We start from the raw sequence: 14,922 nt of genomic DNA, 5'->3' as shown, positions 1-14,922 counted from the left end.
AAACATTTATGTAATGGCAACGTGTAAGTATTTCATTAAAAAGTAGCATACTCGTCCCTATTCTTTTCAACTCAACTTTATTCTATAAATTTTTGGATGTTTATCTTTTTCCCCAGAATCCTGTATCATAAGATATAGAGGTCTATACACAAAATCAATTCAACCAATTGGAATAAGGTAACATCTTTTTAACTCCAGTATAATGGACAAACAACATTATGTTAGATTCACGTACACAACGTAATAATTCAATATTTGCATACATTGTAAAATGATCACCACAATAAGTCTAGTTAACATGCATCACCATGCATACATAGTTACCAAAAAAAAAAAAAATTGTGATGAGAATTTTTAGGATCCATTCTCATAATATTATATTGTGTATTTGAAAGTTACTAACTATAGTCGCCAAGCTGTATATTATATTCCCATGACTTAATTTATACCTGGAAATTTGGAAGGAAGTAACTTTAAAATCTAAGCTTACAGCATATTTGACTGCCTTCAGACAAATTTAAATGACATTGCTGCATTTATGGCCTCATTCCAAAAATAGATGTTGTTCCAATACCTGTAACAGTCACATGAGACAAAATTGATACAATGGAAGCTTTCATTTTATTTCAGTTTTCATCTTAGTAGAATAAGTAGCAGAATGAAATAACATCCAAAGTCTCTTTCCAGGTGTAATTATTATAAACGTTTTTCTAAAATTTGCAGAAACTGAAGAATGTTTTAAGCCCTCTGGAACAAATCATTATGATTCCAAATGGCTAGTCCTGACTATGCTAAAATCATTATAACCTGTGACACCATGTGAAGAACAAGAAAAATAATCAGAGCCTCTTAGCAAAATGTGTTTCTGATATCATTGAACTGATGGCCACTTGTCTATAAATGAGGATTTGCTGTAAACAGTTTATACCAAAATGATTGGACGCTTAATCTACTTGACTATATAATTAACACATTTAAAATATTTATAAATAAAACATACTAAATATTATAAATATTTAATTTTTTTAATGTTTATTTTAGAAAGAAAGAGAGACAGAGCATGAGCAGGGGAGGGGAAGAGAGAGAGGAGACACAGAATCCTAAACGGGCTTCAGGCTCTGAGCTGTAGGCACAGAGCCCTACACGGGACTGGAACCCACAAACCGCAAGATCATGACCTGAGCTGAAGTTGGTCGCTTAACCGACTGAGCCACCCAGGTGCCCCTATAAATATTTAATATCAAATATTCTGTAGCAAATGTGGAAGTTTGGATTACTGTTTCTTTGAGTTACTTGCTTTGATAAAGACAATTACAAGTTCCACGAGAACAGAGATCTCTTAAATATTAACTAGTTGCATATTTTTCAAATAAAATATTGAAAGCCTACACTGTGGATTAATATACATCTGCCATTGAAAGTAATGAGCAACAGGCCAGGCAGCCCAGGTGATGCAAGGATGCTAAACTTGGAGTGTTGTTTGGAGCTGGTGGGTTGGTGCGGAGCTTGGTGGGGTTTTAGAGTGGTGGTGGGGGTTCGGAGCTGATGGCCAAGAAAGAATTCTTGAATATGTCTTTCGTGCAACAAGGTGGTTTTCATAAAGCACGGGACAGCACCCCTGGGCAGAAAGAGCTACAGTGGGGTTGAGAAGGGCGACATAAAAGTTACACGCTATGGAGTTGAGGGAGATAAAGGTTGAAGTTTCTTAAGGGCTTTTCAGATGCTAAAGAAGATCCACAGATTACTGGAGGTTTAACTATTGTCAGTTTAAGGTTGTTTTTCCCTCTAGCAAAGCCTTACCATGAAGACAGTAGGGCGATCCTGGAGATTAGGCTACAGTTAAGATTGTCCTTTTCTTGTAATTTTACTAAGATATTTGTAAACTGATGGAGACTCCGTTTAACCATTTGTTTTCTTTCCCTTTCCTCTATCCTTGGCAGCCAGGAGTGCCTGAGGAATATCACACATCTCCCACCTGGGGGGTGCTGGGTTAGGGGAGTGGAGGGCAGGGGATGGTGTGGGGGGCTGATGCAGCTGGTCGGCTTGCCTTATGCTCCCTCGTCAAGCTGGTCAGTTGATTTTTTTAATATGTTACAAACAGGATAATAAAAATCTAATTTGACATTCAAGGTTAGATAGGTAATGCCTGACCTTGACACTAAATAAATACATACAGACAAACATACTAAAATATGACTTAGTCTAGTTAAACACCAATTATGTGTCCTAACAGTGACATTAGTTTCTTCAATGAAACCCAAGCAATTCTGAAACTATGCATGCTTTTATTTTTCAGCTAATTTTGTTAAAAATACTATTTTACGTTATTGACTATTTTTCTCACCATTTTCTTGAATTTGTAAATGTATGTGTTATAGTCTTTTGATTTTCTAGGAGATTGTCAAATCTAACTTTCTACAAGTTAGAATTCATGCTATTTGTGTAATTCTTTGGACATAGACGCATCTGTTCATGAATGTACATAGGAAATAAACCATGTGTAAAAAGAAATACTATATGATGGTGTTTTGGGGTGATGGGGGGTTCTGAGCCGACGACCAAGAAAGAATTCTTGAAGTGGCTTTGGTATAAAAAGGTGATTTTATTAAAGCATAGGGACAGGACCCATGGGCAGAAAGAGCTGCACTGGGGTTGTGAAGGGTGACTGATTATATACCTTCAGGTTGGGAGGGGGTTAGGGACAGCATAAATCCCTAAGGAATTTTGGAAGCAAGGTTTCCAGAACCTTGAGGGGCTAGCTGTTAGGAAAACATCATTTATTGCTGTTAACTAAAACCTCAGTCATGAGACCCTTCAGAGTTATATCAGGGGCCATACACTTGGAGTATAATTGCCAACATATACTGGGGGGTTAAAGATAAAAATTCCTGGGGCGCCTGGGTGGCGCAGTCGGTTAAGCGTCCGACTTCAGCCAGGTCACGATCTCGCGGTCCATGAGTTCGAGCCCCGCGTCAGGCTCTGGGCTGATGGCTCGGAGCCTGGAGCCTGTTTCCGATTCTGTGTCTCCCTCTCTCTCTGCCCCTCCCCCGGTCATGCTCTGTCTCTCTCTGTCCCAAAAATAAATAAAAAACATTGAAAAAAAAAAAAAGATAGAAATTCCTTTGCAAACCTCCTTATGTGTTTAAAGACACTCACAGGATCCCGCGGGGTCGGGATAATGTTAAGCCAAGATTCCCTTTGCCCTAAGCAAAGTGTCATCGTCCAAGCAGCTGAACTCCTAGAGGGAGATCACTCTGCCTGTTTCAATGACTTGTCCATGGGCTACAGGCAGTAAGGGAATTTAGTTTTTCATTTGCCTTTGTTTCCCCCATCACCATGGAAGCACCTAAACCCCTTTACATCTTGATGAGGGTGATATTAGGGCTCCAGGAAGCGGAGTCTATAGGTTTCTGGAGATGAGGCTCTGGCTAAGATTGCCTTCTTGTGGTTTACGAAGTTATCTGTAAACTGAAGGAGGCTCCTGTCCTGCATGACTGTGATCTCTATCAGTCAATCATTTGTTTTCTTTCCTTTCCCCTATTTTTGGGAAGCCAGTGGTGTCTGAGGAATATCACACAAAGTCTACCTTGTAGAGGGGGTGCCGTTAGCCTGTACTTTGCCCTCAGCTTGCCCCATGTTCCTCGTCACTGTATATTAAGAAAAGGACTTAAACTCAAATAAGTGAAGATTTTCAATTAATAGAGGCTGACAATAGTCCTGTTAATCTCTTACAAAAGCAGATATTAAATCTCTCAAAAGTGGGGCGCCTGGGTGGCTCAGTGCGTTAAGTGTCCAATTTTTTGTCTCAGTTCTGGTCCCGATCTCAGGGTTGTGAGTTCAACCTCTGTCGGGCTCTGTGCTGGGAGTAAAGCCTCCTTAGAAAAAAAGAGAAAGGGAGAGAGAGAGAGAGAAATCTCCCAAAAGTTTTAATTATAAGGCTAAATTAATGATTGAAATTTAATTCTCCATATTATTACATAAATAAGATTATTCATGACATAATAATAGAACTGTTTTTCTTTGTAACTCTTTCATATTTTTCCAACAACACTGGTGAAAAGTTTGAGACTTTTTAAATAGAAATTATAGTTGCATTTTAGTTAGACAGTATGTACATAAAGTTAATTCAACTTAATGTTGGTAATATCTCCTTGAAGAGTAATGTTTGATGCATTCCTGTGAGGTTTTCCCATTATTGCTAAAGCATAGCCTCATCTTTATTTACAGAAATTGTAAAAAAAAAAAAAAAGTACACATAAGTAAAATAGTATTTATAAGTATAATAAAAATTTAAACACAATATTTGAAGTCAGCCCTCTGGGATTACAGCCACACACAGCATTTGTTAGCTCCGTGGCCTTGAAATAGGCATTCCCTACCCAGACTCAAGTTCATCATCTGCATATGGCAGGTGTAATAGAACCTACTTTGGAGTCATTATGCGGATTGTCATGTTAATGTCTGTTACCACACTGGGGGCAGTCATCATTGTAGTCTACAAAGGTACACAGAGCAATTTTCTGTCCACAAGGTGGAATCCTTTCCTCCCCCACAGAAGATCTAAATCCTCATTTAAAGACTTTCCATATGATTAAGTTAGAGGCCCCAAGGGTAACCGCTCTAATTTTAAACCAGTTGATGATGGACTTTCATTAATCTCTAAAATCACTCAAAGCAGTACCAAGATTAGTGGTGTTTGTTTGTTTCTTTAATGTTTACTTATTTTTGAAATAGAGCGCTGCAGCCAGGAGAGGGACAAAGAGTGAGGGAGACACTGAATCCAGAGCAGGCTCCAGGCTCTGAGCTGTCAGCACAGAGCCCAACACGGGGCTTGAACTCATGACCAGGAGATCATGCCCTGAGCTGAAGTTGGACACCTAACCTCCTGAACCACGCAGGTGCCCCCAAGATTAGTGTTTGATTGAATAACTGGCAGGAGCTGTGCTTATATGACCAAATGGCTGCTGCCTATTTCCAACCAACTCTCCACCGCCTGTATGAGACCGTCTCTCCTGGCCCACGCTGTAGGAGCAGAAGACACTGGAGCATTCTTGGAAATAGAATATAGCCTAATCAAGTTGCTAAGTCATAAGACATCATAGGGAGAAGGAAGAGAAGCAGAGACACCAATTACACAGTATCAATATAATCAATCAAGATAAGAGGTTATGGTGGCAGAGTGAGAAAGTGTTAGAAGATAGAGAAGGGTCGGGATGGGCTGAAACAGGAAATGTGACTCTTGAAGGTCTCAAGGCCTACATGGTTGTGTAAACCAGGAACATTAGCATGTAGGGAAGGTAGGGATCTTGCCATGAGCGTAGAGAATTCCGGAGCCCCTCTTTCTATTGGATACTTGGAGGCTGGACCAAGGATACTGCTTATATTTTCAGGTTTCTCATAGCAGGAAGCCTCTTGGGGCCTCCATAGCCTCTCTCCAACAAGACTTTGACCTTCACCTTTTAGCATTACTTCCGGGTTTCCAGTGCATTTAGGCTAATTATCACAATGCCTTGTACATAGTTTTCAATAAATACCTGTTACCATGACTCCCTTCTAGTTACCAAATGGTTATACTTAGGCTTTCCTTTCTAAGTAAGCTATTACTGGTTCACTTTCCACAGGAAGAGTCCTATTTTTGTTTCTCTTTAAATTGGAACATTAAGCCTTTAAGTTGTTGAGGAGCTAGAGTGTATTAAGGTCATAGTTTCAGAGCCAGTAAAATTTAGTTTGAATCACAAGGCCATAATCTTTCCTAGCTGGGCATTCTGGATGATTTACTTATTCTCTTTTTACATTTCATTATCTGTCACAGGGTTCTTTTGAGGTAAGTGAGAATATCATTTCCAACCTTTTGGCTCATTGTAGACTTCCAACTAAGGTTGCCTTTTTTTCCCCCTGACATCGGGTAAGGGGAGACACTGAAGGCTCAGTTCCTACTCTTCTTTGGTAGGACTGAGGACGTGGCTTAGTGCAGCAGAGATTTTCAGCAGAAAAAAACTGATTCCCGCTCTTGAATTTCCTCTAATAGACACCTTCCTCATCCAGGAAGCTAAGCTTTGGTACACGTTCTATGGAGGTTCCCTGTCCCCCAGTCCTTATGGATGAAGAGACTTACGGAGTCAAGCTACCTTCCAGTCTTTCTGTTGGTGTGTTTGGTCCAGTTGAGAACACGTGAGACATTGTCAGCCTTCAGATTGTTTGCTCCTTGCTACATCTCTGTTCAGATGGTTTTACAAGATAAGTTCATTTTGACACTGAACTATATGACTCTAGTATTAGCTGTGTGTGGTCTTGTGTCTTTGTACAACATAATACATGATTTGCTTCCATGTATTTGCAGATAATTAGCTAATGCATAGAGGATCTTTAGCTTAAAATTTTCAAAACACATATGTTTATTTTATGTAAGGAGATGAGTAAATAAAGCCTCCCTGTAAAAGCACTAGGTTTTTAAAGGAGCTTTATGTTCCCAGCAAAACTGAGGGTGAAGTACAGAGAATTCCCGTATACTTCTGTTTCTGCACAGGCACAGCCTCCCCAGTTACCAACATCCCACAACACTGTGGCATATTTGTTCCAACTGAACATACGTTGACACATTGTCACCACCCAAAATCCATAGTTTAGAGTTCATTCTTCCTCTTGTGCATTCTATGGCATATATTGTATAATGGCATATATCCACCACTGCAGTATCATACAGAATAGTTCCACCGCCCTAACATTCCCTTGTGCTCTCCCTGTTCATCTCTCTCTCCTCTTAAACAGTTGGCCACCCTGATCTTTTTACTGTCTCCATAGTTAGCTTTCTCGGAATGTCGTACAGTAGGAATCATACAATCTACCTCCTTTTCAGGTTGTTTTTGTTGTTTGTTGTGTGTGTTTTTTTTTTGTCCACTAAGTGATATGCATTTAAGTTTCTTCCATGTCTTTTCATGGCTTGATAGCTCCTTTGTTTTTAGTGCTGAATAATATTCTGTTCTTTGGATGGACCACAGTTTACTTATCCATTCACATATTGAAGGACATTTGGTTGCTCTCAAGCTTTGGCGGTTATGAATTAAGCTGCCATACACATTTGTGTTCAGGTTTTTGTGCGGACAGGAGTTTTCAACTCATTCAGGCAGATAACAAAGAACACAATTTTTGGATCACCAGTTATCTTTCATTGTCGTCGATTCAGTAAAGATTTAGTATTCTCTTAATTATCTTGCACACAGAACATTCGCTTGGCTAATACACTCATTGGGGTGATTACCTGAGTCTTCTAACAAATAGTGACTTTGATAAGAGAAACAGTGACTTTGATAATGAGAAATGTAACATGTCACAGGATTTTGCATACAACAGTTCACTTTGATTGTAATTGACCATTTATAAAAAACTAATGAAAGTGACATTTCATATATGGTGGTGTGGTTGGAAGGGAAATCAAAACATGCACAACCAATTATCTCATGCTACTAGTTTCTATACACTTAGATGTATATGAAAGTTCAGTAGTATGATTTCTCTTTTAAAAAAGGACAAACTTAAGAGTCAGAGAAGTGGAATAATTTGGCCAGTGGAAACACTGCGATTCCAACTGTCTGACTCCAGGTCTATGCTCTATCCAGGACACTAACAATTGTGAGGGGAGGAGATTTCTGGCTTTCTTAGTTTATCTCCATCCTTTCTTCCTCCATAAAGAGCTTTTAAACTGCAATGTCCATGAGTCTCTCCCATCTGTGGTTTTTCTCTGTGGAAGTTCAGGGTAGGGCTGCAAATGATTTCATAATACACAATTCCAGAATCTAAACCACATGGCTGTATTCTACGTTTCCACAGACATGCTATCTCCACAGTATGATTACATACACACGTGAGTAGTTGTTAGAGCGATATCCTTGCCCTCCACAAGGAAAGCCGTAACAGAACATGAGTAGTTATTTAGAAATCATATGTGACACCCATCTACATTCTTTGATTATAATATAAAACTATGATTTTAAAAACATAGGTTTCATAGGAATTAAAAAAATTCTTTCAAATGCAAAGTATATTTATAATAAAAATCATACCAATGTTTTTGCACAAACTGAATACATACAATGTTTAAAAACGTTCCTTTAGGGGCGCCTGGGTGGCGCAGTCGGTTAAGCGTCCGACTTCAGCCAGGTCACGATCTCACGGTCGGTGAGTTCGAGCCCCGCATCAGGCTCTGAGCTGATGGCTCAGAGCCCAGAGCCTGTTTCCGATTCTGTGTCTCCCTCTCTCTCTGCCCCTCCCCCGTTCATGCTCTGTCTCTCTCTGTCCCCAAAAAAATAAATAAACGTTGAAAAAAAAAATTTTTTAAGAACGTTCCTTTAGCAACACCCTACAACCTGTATTTTCCTAAATGCTCAAAGTTTCTCTACTGAGGTAGTAGCTTAATTTGCTTCTTTAGGAAAGACAAATGCTGCTATACTCTTTTATGATTTACTTCAGTGTTCAAATTTAGAGCTCCTTGAGTAAATACTCTCTAATGTCAGAAATATTTGTTAAAATTCTCTCAATCTTAGCTAAGCAAAAGAAAAGCTCTTTTAAGAAAAAAGTAAAAAGCAGTTTTAATACCCACAAGAGTAGTTAGGCAAAGGAAGAGGGCTCCCTAGAAAGACCCAACCCACAGTATGACTCACTCGTCAATGAAGCTTAACTGACCTCATTGCAAAGGAGAAACGATAACCCAGATCCGGCCATATCCACGATGAATGCAAGTGAAAAAGTAAGGATTCTTCCAACAACATGATATGTATTTATAGTTTTCTCTCTCTCTCTCCCTCTCTCTCTCTCTCTCTCTAAATAGCCTGTTTAATGCCAGAGACAAGTCTTGGATATGGGAATAGATGTTCTTACTCCATGAAGAAAGAAAAATCAACTTTTCTCTGAAATATTTTCATGAAACCATGGAATATTACACTTCTAGGTCAAACATGATGGAACGAAGAATTTATCCAATAGTTATTATAACAAAGACACCATACATCAAACTCTATTGCTTACTTAAAAATATTGTTTTTTCTAAAGACATCAACAGAATAGTTACGGATTTGAATAAACCTGGAAGTATTTTGCCCTTGGGCAGATTTGTTTGCAAAAATATTTACATGTTTAGGTAATGAATCAGGGATAGACACATGAACACTGAACAAAAGTTTTTGCCTACTTAATAGTAAATTTTTCTTGACAATTTAATATATTACCTCTAATGACACATTAGTAATAATTATTAATACATTAAATATATATCACTATCCTAATATAATGTACTTGATTAATATGCCATTCAACATTAAAGTGAAAATAAGTATTTGGAAGTGAAATATTTAATCAAAAAGTAATTCTATGAGTTCAGCATTATTTTCTTGTGTGGGTGTATATACATTTATAAAAAGATCTTGTATTTTAAGTGGTCAAAAAATGAATGGTAATTTGATGATTTAATTGTAACAGGTTCCAAAACATATGGATTACATTTCCCAGTTCCATTACAATTCCACTGGGTTTTTAAATAATGAGAAAAACTTCTTTAAAAATAAAAAAGACCCAAAACATGTGAAAAATAACTTGAGCATTTCAACATACTCCATATTCAACAAAATTTGCCCTTCCCAAGTGTATAATTGACCTAAATCATAAAATTTCTGTTCAAGTACATATTTTTTTTTGGTCAGTGTGTTAAACATCATCTATTAGGCACAACAGACCAAGTAATTTTTCCCCCATATTTTCTTATTTCACATAACTGAATACTTAGTTGAAGGAAGACCCTCAGAAATGTAGAAAGCAGACCTCAAACTCAGCCAATTAAAGTTGTTTACTTGGTTTTGTTTGTCTTTAATATCTGCTAAAAGGAAGAACTAACCAGATAACAATTAATGCATATAGTTTACCCTCTAAGTTTTGTGCCCCCATTTAGTCACATACACTGTAACTATTTTTGTGAAGTACGATCATGAAGATTTTAAATGTTAAATTCATGCTTTTTGAACATATCCTCCTCAAAAACTTGCTAATTTTTACTTGATTTGCAAGGGTAATCATTAGATTCGAATTAGAACTCTAATCATGGTTGCCAAATAATATTCTTAACAGTTAAAGAAGAGTGACAAAACTGCCCAAGTTGAAAACATGTCAAGATTCCTTTAATAACATGCTGAAAATCTAGTTATTGGTCATAACTTTGAAGAAAGTGTGTTTATTTTACTTTGACATTGAGAGATGAGCAACTCCCCTTTATCTTCACGACATTTCATCAGAGATAACTGTTGGCTAGACACAGAATTAGCCAGCTTGCTGCAGTTTGCTTTCTTAAAGCTTAAACTGGTTATCTTATCAAATTCCATGGAATCTTTGGGATACACTCCTTTTTCAATTTCCAGATGAATTTCTTGTCATCTTTGATTTATGATCTTTCATGCCCCCTTGTCAGTAAATAGCTTTAAGCCCTGTCAGTGTTCTGAATTTGAGGGTTTATTTCCTTTGCACTCTTATGCTGTCACTCTAGTCGCCAATCTCATCATTTGATAACCTAGATTATCTCCTTAGAGCATACCTCAAGTGCCCTGATTTACCCCCATTCTAGCCATTGTCCAAGATGTTTCTCATCCTCCTGAAGTCTCAGGTCTTAACCTTCGCAAATGATTCATATCTAACCAACTATTTTATTTTTAATTTTTTTATGTTTTATTTTATGTTTGAGAGAAAGAGAGAGAGAGCATGAGCAGGGGAGGGGCAGAGAGACGGAGACAGAATCCCAAGCAGGCTCCAGGCTCCGAGCTGGCAGCACAGAGCCTGGTGCGGGGCTCGAACTCATGAGCAGCGAGATCCTGATCTGAGCCAAAGTCAGACACTCAACCGACTTAGCCACCTGGGTGCCCCAATATCTAGCCATCTTTTAAGACCAAGCTTCTATCACTTATCACAACCCAAGCATAACAGTAGGGATTAAGAGAAGCAGGAGTGAAATACTGCCATTTCACTTATTTTGGAATACCCAAAATCATTTTTTGCTTTTGTTCTATGATCCTTTAAATTTTATCATCATTCTGACTGACTATCATGACCATGTATTTAGGATTTAACATTCAACTTTAGTTTTGGTATTTTACAACCTCTGCTGTACAATTTGACATAGGCTTCAGCCATTTAGGATTTACGTCATTAGCATAAAAATAGACATATATGAAATAGTCCTTATATACAGTAGGTCAAAATAAGTTAAACAGACCACAATAATTGTTGGCACAATCCAACAAAGTTAGAGCTTTGGCTAGCCGAGATCAGTGCCAAGCTGTAGCAACCTGAGTGAGACATACTTTGCTTTTATTCTGCCTATATTATGGTATCTTAAATCAAAGGTTTATCAAAGCTATTAGTGGAAAGAATACTAATTAAGGATGTAATTTATGTCATCTTAATCTAAAGCACAAAGCTTAAATACAAAACCTCTAGATTTCTATAGATGAGAAAACCTGAAGTGCTTTTGGGATGATCACCTAAAGCTTTCACAGCTATCTATGTTCAATGTATTCTCTACCATCCTTCTAGAACTTAGGACCCAGAACTCTGAGATCCAGTGATGCATTGTCAGGAATACTAACTGCTGATATGCATGTTCTTGAGCAATAGCCTCAAACTTGTTCTACAAGTTTCTAGAATTCTTTGAATACAACTCCAAAACTTCATTTCAAATTGGAAAACTATTCCAAATTGTTTATAAAAATTCTGGCTCAATTTTTTTTTCTTAAGCAGAAGCACTAGTCAGTATGACAATGACCATTAGGAGGTACAAGGCAAGGCTGACGTTCTATTTAACAACATCAGGAAAGGACTTGCAATATCACCTTTCATCTGTCAAATAGGTTTATTGTTTTAAACAACATCTGTGCAGGAATCACTAACAGACAATGAAAGGTTGAATTATTTGGACAGTTAAGTTTCTTCTAATCCTAAGATTTTCTGATTATTCCAAAATGTGTTTAAAAACTATAGCAATAGCGTCACCTGGGTGGTTCAGTTGGCTAAGCGTCCGACTCTTGGTTTCGGCTCAGGTCATGATCTCATGGTTAGTGAGTTCGAGACCTACATCAGGCTCCATGCTGACAGTGCAGAGCCTGTCTGGGATCTCTCTCTCCCTCTCTCTCTACCCCTCCTCTGCACTTTCTCTCAAAATAAATTAACCCCCCCCCAAAAAAAAAACTATAGCACCATAGGGGCACCTGGGTGGCTCAGTCAGTTAAGCATCCAACTTTGGCTCAGGTTATTTTCTAACAGTTCGTGAGTTCAAGCCCCAGGTCCGCCTCTGTACTGACAGCTCAGAACCTGGAGCCTGCTTTGGATTCTGTCTCCCTCTTTCTCTGCCTGTCCCTTACTCCTGTTCTGTCTCTTTAAGATAAATAAACACTAAAAAAAAAAAAACCATAGCAACACAAAAGGACCAAACACACACACATACACAAACATCCCACACATTCCACATAAAACTAAAAAGCAGACATATTCGTCGTCTATCTGCTATCTCAACTACAGTTGAAATAGGGTTCTTTCCAGAACCCAAACAAACAAACAATTGCTAGAATTTTTGGAAACAAATTCAGAATGCAAATGAAAACATCAAAAACAAGAATGTTAATAAAAATATCAGGATATTCTTCAGAATACAATACCTGAAAATAGGCTCCGCATTATTGCACACACACATGCACATGTTCTCAGGCGAGACAGCCTCAAGAATCCTGTGCAGTGTGTGCAGTTTTCCCTGCACTGAAGTTTTGTCACTTCTGATTATATCCTGGTATACAGAATGAAAGGTACATCCGGGGTCCACTGATGGAGCTGAGAGACGGGTGTCATCTAAGATGTATCATCACCAAACTCATCTGATACAGAAAGATGCCAAAAGATGGCTGGTTAGCAGAAAAGAAAGTGGTACGACTTCTTTCCTACCCAATTCTGATTAACAAAAAGATGTCAGATGTGCAGTATTTGGGGAGCATTCATTATGAGTTAATTAGAACATGTTGAGTGGGAATGAAGAGTGAATAACTCAAAGGGATTTATAGTCACAGCTTAGAGCCTAGCAGCAAATGCTAAAGTTCAGCAACATCAATCCAAAGGAAACTGTAGCCGTAGGAATGTAAGTTTCAGTGTCATGAAATAAGATAGTTGCAAGTGAAAATGATTATTAACTAATATTGCCTCTTGTTCTGAAAGCTGTCAGAGCTTTGCTATGCGGCACTGAAACAGCTGGGAATGTTCTGTCCAGAAACCACTGGGAGAAATCTTCTAGCTGGGTTGAAGTACAAACACTAGATGCTTGCTAAGGATGTAAGAGCCATATGTTTGTTTCTGGGTCACACACAAAAAAATGAACACCATTTTTTTTTAGTCTAAGGTATTTGTTTCTTTGATTAATTAAACACTTATTAAGTGCTTGCAAACGGATAGGCACTATGACTTCTTAGCAATTGACAAGTAACACCAATCTTGCTGTTATGGAAATTGCATTCTAGAAGACACTGATTGATCATTTAACATTCTCTACAAAAAATGTCAAAAAAAAAATAAAATAAAAGACTACCTTCAGGGATCAGGTCTATAGCTTGTTACTAAAGAAGTTTCTCGGTACATGTGCAGGACTGGAAACCACAAAGAGGAAGTGCAGGGTCCTTTCTAGAATGTAAAGCTCGTTCTGGGTATTGCTTCTGCAGCTGCCCTTTGCTGTTGATGGTCTTTCTCCCCTCGAACAAGAGGGAAGGGAAACCATTTGAGCGGGGAATAAAAGTCAAAAACAAACAAACAAACAAACAAAAACAAAAAACAATGAAAAGACTTAAAAAAAAACTGTATAGAGTTTCCTCAAAAAATTAAAAATAGAGCTACCCTATGACCCAGCAATGGCTCTGCTAGGTTTTATCCAAAGGATATAGGCATGCTGTTTCAAAGGGGCACATGCACCCCAATGTCTACAGCAGACTATCGACAATAGCCAAAGTATAGAAAGAGCCCAAATGTCTATCAACAGATGAATGGATAAAGAGGATGTGGTATATATATACAATGGAGTATTACTCGGCAATCAAAAAGAATGAAATCTTGCCATTTGCAACTACGTGGATGGAACTAGAAGGTATTCTGCTAAGTGAAATTAGTCAGTCAGAGAAAGACAATTATCATAGGACTTCACTCATATGAGGACATTAAGAGACAAAATAGATGAACATAAGGGAAGAGAAAAAAATAATATAAAAACAGGGTGGGGGACAAAACATGAGACTCTTAAATATGGAGAACAAACAGAGGGTTACTGGCAGGGTTGTAGGAGGGGAGATGGGGTAAATGGGTAAGGGGCATTAAGCAATATACTCCTGAAATCATCGTTGCACTATATGCTGACTAATTTGGATGTAGATTAAAAAAAAATAAAATTAAAAAAATCGGATAATAGTGGTCTTCCTCAAACAAGGATCTGACACAAGAATGACTGGTTATTCAAGAAATGAATTTTGAAACTACATTGTATTGTACTAACATGAGCAGAAATCTAACAATTATAAAAATTTGTCATATCAAACCCAATCTCTATTCTCATTTCAGAATTTCCTATTTTGGGGGTGCCTGGCTGGCTCAGTCAGTTAAGAATCCAACTTTGGCTTAGGTCATGGTCTCACGGTTCATGGGTTCGAGCCCCACTTCGGGCTCCATGCTGACAATGTGGAGCCTGCTTCGGACTCTCTCCCTCTCTCTCTGCCCCTCCCCAACTCACACTTTCTCTCTCAAAATAAATAGATAAACTTAAAGAAGAATTTCTGGGGTGGCTGCCTGGGTGGCTTAGGAAGTGAAGCATCTGGCTCTTGGTTTCAGCTCAGGTCATGATCTCGCAGTTTGTGGGATGGCGTCCCT

At 38.2% G+C, this 14,922-nt stretch overlaps 1 pseudogene; it reads left to right on the top strand.

Moving 5' to 3' along the window:
• Window positions 1-13,592: 13,592 nt before the first annotated feature.
• LOC112850643 (small nucleolar RNA U3) lies at window positions 13,593-13,795 on the top strand (annotated as a pseudogene).
• The last annotated feature ends 1,127 nt before the right edge of the window (window positions 13,796-14,922 follow it).

The sequence above is a fragment of the Puma concolor genome, chromosome C2 (assembly GCF_028749965.1).
Source record: "Puma concolor isolate L17-30 chromosome C2, mPumCon1.1.hap2, whole genome shotgun sequence".
NCBI classification, from domain to species: Eukaryota; Metazoa; Chordata; class Mammalia; order Carnivora; family Felidae; genus Puma; species Puma concolor.
This window is presented reverse-complemented; position numbering and strand designations above follow the sequence as displayed.